Here is a 5809-nt window from a genome sequence, read left to right as displayed (position 1 = left end):
GGCAAGGGTTAAAGAAACATTTTGGAGAGGGCAAGGGTTAAAGAAACTCGGTTGCAAAGGTATTTTTAGCCTGGTGTTTTATTTTTTTGTTTTCAAATTAATTTTTTTTGGCTGTAGATTAATTAACACACGTGAGTAATTAGGCGAGTGTGTTGCACATGTTATGGAGAGACTTAAAAGAGTGAAGCAGTGAGAAACTTAACGAGAGCACTAACGAGTACCATATTTAATCCTTTAGCATTTAAACAGGCTGCATTTGGCCCAAATATTCTATTTTATGTTCAAAATGGCCATATCTGGCCTCTCGCACCTACCCTACAATGTCATTCAAAAATAAACAATCATATCATTGGCATCTCAAAGCTATGAGATGATCCAGGATTAATTCAAAACAATGTAAATAAATAAGCATTACTGTTGTTAGATAAATCTGAATGCCAAAGATATTTTTTTTTCTAAAAAATGCAGGAGTGGCTGTGTGGTAAGTAGCTTGCTAACCAACCACATGGTGGTGGGTTCAGTCCCACTGCGTGGCACCTTGGGCAAGTGTCTTTAAAATTTTTTTAAGTACTGGGATCGATTCATTCAATTAAAAATTCTTCAAGGCTGCAGTTTAATGAGTGAAACAAGTAAAAGCTGAAAGATTAACCAACCTCCAAACTGAAAATCATTGCATCACACTTCTTTTTCACTTCCCTACCAACCCATCTTTTTCTGACCCTTTATCTCTATTTTTCTCTCCCTAATATTCACCTTCTACCCTTGACCTCACATCCCTCTCTCTCTCTTTCTTTCCAGATCAGTAAACCATATTATATTCAGTTCTATATTTTGGGGATGAGGAATTATGGACATTATTTGCAACGGACAGACATGTGCCCTCATCTTTGTTGTTACCACAACATTTCGGCTGATGTACTCTCCAGCCTTCATCAGGTGTCCTGGTAGAATTTTGAACCTAACCCTTTATTTGACCAATGGGGTACTCTGTTCTCATTCCTAAGGTATTTTTTGCTGATGTTATTATTATCATTATTTATTCAAGTCACTGTCTGGGATTGAACCAGAATCTCAAAGTTAGTAGCCCACGCTCTTAACCACTATGCTATAACAACAAAAAATAACTTACGAATGAGAACAGAATACCCCATTAGTCAAATAAAGGGTTGGCTTTGAAATTCCACCAGAACACCTGATGAAGGCTGGGGAGTACATCAGCTGAAACGTTGTAACACCAGACAAGATAAGGACACCTATCTGTCCAATGTCAATAATGTACATATCATATTCACTTCTTCAGCAAGACACATAACTCTATTCCTCTATCATACCTTCATATCCTGCAATATTATACCCCGCTCAGTTAAGGGGTCCTGCCTTGCAAATTACTCGATGACCTTACTGCCACCGGTGCCACAAAAACAGCAACCAGTACACCGTTTTGGTTGACATTAAAAAGGGCATCAGGCCACAGAAACTATACCAAAAACAGACATTGGAACTTGGTGCAGCCTTCTGCCTAACCAGTTCCAGTCAAACTGTCCAACCCATGCCAGCATGGAAAAAAGGATGCCAAATAATGATGATAATGATGATGATGATATATAAATTAATATAAAAAGACCAACCGTAATACATAATACATTTAGGACTAATAGTCAAATCTCCATTAACAAATTGGAATTTGAAAGCTGTTTGCTTTGAAACTATATGTTAATAAGTCTCTCGTTATCATTTTTAATGATATAATTGGGACAATAGCTTGTTTCTATTGCAAGGAGTATAACATTTTAAATTAAAGTCTCAGAACAGGTATCGGTCATCGCATTTTAGTATCTTGCATCACATTTTTATTTAACCTGAAGTACTGAAAAAACTAAATTAAAATGGCTTCCCACAATTCACCGTATTGTTCTGGGAATTAGATGCACTTCCGCATCTTATATAGTCTATTGTAATGTACTGAGTATATCATTACTATATACTATGTATTATTATATATACAGGGTGTTCGAAAAATCTCTCAGCAGTGAATTTTATGAAAACACCATCAACACTGAGAGATGTTGCTCAGATATCGTCCATCCATTTGGAGGCCAACTCACTGAAAGTGAAAGTAATAATGTATACTTTCAGCATGATGCACATACTTCGAGCATCACCAAGAGTTTTTCAGTGAATGGATTATTTCGAAGGGACTTTGGCCACCAAGATCGCCTGATTTAACACCGCCAGATTTTTTTGTCTGGGGAGCAAGTAAAGGATCAGTGTACAAGAATCGCCTGAAAACCATTAATGAGCTAAAAGATGCAATAATAACCATCACACGGTCCATACCACATCAGACTCTCCAAGATATATTTCAAAACATGGGTAGAAGAGTCAACATATCTATTGAAAATGAAGGACGACATTTTCAACACCTTTTATAAAGTTTTTTAAAGTCTTGTAAAGTCTAATATATTTTTTTGTAGTCTTTATACCATCTTGTAAATATTTATTTCGCAATAAAACACTTATTGCGGAGAGACTTTTTGAACACCTTGTATAACTGTATATAGGGGGTTCAAAAAGTCTCTCTGCAGTGAATTTTTTTCTCTCCAAGATATATTTCAAAACGTGTAGAAGAGTCAACTTATGTACTGAAAATGAAGAACAACACTTTCAACACCTTTTATAAAGTTTTTTAAAGTCTTGTAAAGTGTAATATATTCCTTTGATGTCTTTATACCATCTTGTAAATATTTACCACGGAGAGACTTTTTGAACACCCTTTACTATAGAATTTGTATAGTATGTTGTAGTTTTTTTTATATGCCGTTTCATGGCACCGGCACGTAAAAAGCACTGGTGCTGGTACCACATAAATAACACTCAGCACACTCTGTGAAGTGGTTAGCATCAAGCTGCAGAAACCTTGCCAAAACAGACAATGGCGCTTGGTGCAGCCCCTGTCAAATCATCCAACCCATGCCAGCATGGAAAATGGATGTTAAATGATAACAATGATGATATTACTATATACTATAGCATATTGTGTTGTATATAGTATAGGAAGGTCTACTACTAATTCTTGGTTATTCTATTAAAGAAGGCAATTTTCATCAAACCAATAAGATTCATAATAAAAAGAAGAAAGTTTTGGTTTGAATTGTATATAAATATCGTTATGTGACTACAAGTATTGATCTATTGTCAATATAATTAATTGATGTTCCAATAGACTAAACAGTTCCTGTGATATTGGTAAGGTCACCTATTTTAGTGGCCAAGTATTTAATTAAAAATCCAAGACAATAATGGAATAAGGAATTTGTGTCGACAATAGCACATACTATTATCTAAAAGAATTACACAAAATAAATATCAGATGGTTTATATTTTGTATGATATATGAGATGGCCAAAGGTCCATTATGGCTTATATATAAGTATGGCCAGTACCTCAATAGGTCAATGTAAATATAACAGAAGTTTGCCCAAATACATTGAAATGAAAATGTAAAAAATAGCCAAGGTTTGACACAGAAAATCCACATTGAATGAAACTGGGTAATGAGTGCTAGTAAAACTTGATGACAACAAATTCATTAGATTTTAATTAACCACAGCGAGTATTTTATTGTTTCTGGACAATCATGAGGATTTTGATAGAAACCTTTAGTAGTAGCAAAAGACAGCAAAAGATTTTGATTGGTAATTTTACAAAACAGATTGTTTGTCAGTGTTCGAAAACCGATTTTAAACACAGACTTACTAGCGATGCCATCTTTCTTAACGATGTTAAAATTACAATAATCTGTGGTAAAAAAATGTAGCTTTGTGCTTTATTTACAAACTTATTTACAGGAAGAAGTCTTGATAAACACGAAACAACAGCTGAGCTACTGTAACCAATGAAGGGACAGATTTACAAACAAAATAAGGGTTCTTGCCATCCACAGCCATTTAAAAAACGAATCCTTGAAGAAAACACAAATTACCATTGCAGGATAGTAAAAGAGTTCTATATTTGGATTGTTGGAAATTTGTCTAAGAGATTCTACTTAACAATTCTTCAAAACTTCATCTCTTGTTAATCAACATCGAATTCAGGACGGAGAAGAAATAGCAAAATTTTCACAAGGAATTAATTATGCAGTATTTTTTTTTTTAGTTTTGTTTTGTTGTTTTTTTTCTTTTTTGGTAAACGATCTTTGGTTGATTCTTCTTTCATAGAAGGGAATCAAAAAAAGAATTTAACATTTTTAGAGAATCAATTCTTGAAAACTTTATAAGAAAATATCAGAGAGAGTTGTAAGAAACAATAAGACAACAATTTTAGACAGAATTCTTTTGGTAAATCCTTAAATCCTTAAAAATGTTTTAGCCCGAAGGCCGCGGCCATGCTGGGGCACCACCGCTGGTAATTCAAGGTTTTTTTTTTAAAAAACTGAATTTAACATAAATAACAATTCTCAATAGTTAATTCAACAACTTCATTAAAAGATAACAGCACAAGCACCATTCAAAGAAAATGGTAGCGATAAAAATCTGGTAAAATGAGTGCACATGATGCACAGAGATGCAAATGGTGAAACTGGAATGAAAAGGTCATTGAGTGCAAGCTGAACAAGCTTTAAAATGTTCTGGGACAGAAAAAGAAATGGTGAATGCAGAAAAATAAAAATTAGTTTTAGGTAACCAGTTTGATGTGGTGAGATGTAGTGTAGGAGTGTGTTAAAAGCCCATTCTTGCTTTCTTATTTCTGTATTACCCACAAGGGGCTAAACACAGAGGGGACAAACAAGGACAGACAAAGGGATTAAGTCGATTACATCGACCCCCAGTGCGTAACTGGTACTTAATTTATCGACCCCGAAAGGATGAAAGGCAAAGTCGACCTTGGCGGAATTTGAACTCAGAACGTCATGACAGGCGAAACACTGCTAAGCATTTCGCCCGGCGTGCAAACGTTTCTGCCAGCTCACCGCCATTCTTGCTTTCTGGGAGGAATTTCTGTGGAATACCAACACTTCTCAGTGGACGTGAAGCAGAATTAGAACTTTGTGTGTGTGTTTATGTGTAAAAGTGTGCAGATACATTTGAACTTGTTGGTTGAAATCTTCAAAAAGACAGAGAGCAAACAACATGGTCCGTGTGTTGACGAAAGACAGGGTGGGACACTGAACAAAAGAGGCAAAAATGAATGTCTTCCAGCAGCCAGCAACTGATGGAGAGAAATCTTTTAAATTTCAGAAATAGTCTGTGTTTTGTTTTTAGATATCAAAAATGGCCACAAGTAAGTTGGTGGTGGGCGGGGAGGAGAGGCAGGTGGGGGAAGTATTTGAAGACTGGAATCACAGTTTGTTAATCAATGAAGAGAAAGGAAAAAAAAAATTACAGAATTGTTGTCCTTTCTGCTTAAAAGCTGTAAAAAAAAGGACAGAAGAATTAAATTCTAAAGCCATCAGATATATTTACAATTGACAAATTGACAATCTCTCTCTCAATGTCGACATAACCCTGAAGATGGAGCCACAAGCTGACATTATTTGTCATACATCATTTGTAGAAGTGTATATACATATATATATATATCATACATACATATGTACATATTTATATATATATATACATGTATATATATATATATGTATATACACACACACATATATGTGTATATATATGTGTGTGTGTGTATATATATATATATGTATATATATATATGTGTATATATATATATATATGTATATATATATATATATGTATATATATATATGTATGTATATATATATATATATGTATGTATATATATGTATGTATATATG

The 5809-nt window shown here is 34.3% G+C and overlaps 1 long non-coding RNA gene across 1 annotated transcript; it reads right to left on the bottom strand.

Moving 5' to 3' along the window:
• Positions 1 to 675: 675 nt before the first annotated feature.
• On the bottom strand, positions 676 to 5645 carry LOC118762174. The gene is made up of 2 exons (XR_004997951.1): positions 2772 to 5645; positions 676 to 2542 (listed from the first exon to the last, which is right to left on the bottom strand). It is a non-coding gene; the product is annotated as an uncharacterized LOC118762174 (long non-coding RNA).
• Positions 5646 to 5809: the final 164 nt, after the last annotated feature.

The sequence above is a fragment of the Octopus sinensis genome, linkage group LG2, assembly GCF_006345805.1.
Source record: "Octopus sinensis linkage group LG2, ASM634580v1, whole genome shotgun sequence".
Classification (NCBI taxonomy): domain Eukaryota; kingdom Metazoa; phylum Mollusca; class Cephalopoda; order Octopoda; family Octopodidae; genus Octopus; species Octopus sinensis.
Note: the sequence above shows the minus strand (reverse complement) of the source record. Positions and strands in the feature narration are given on the sequence as shown.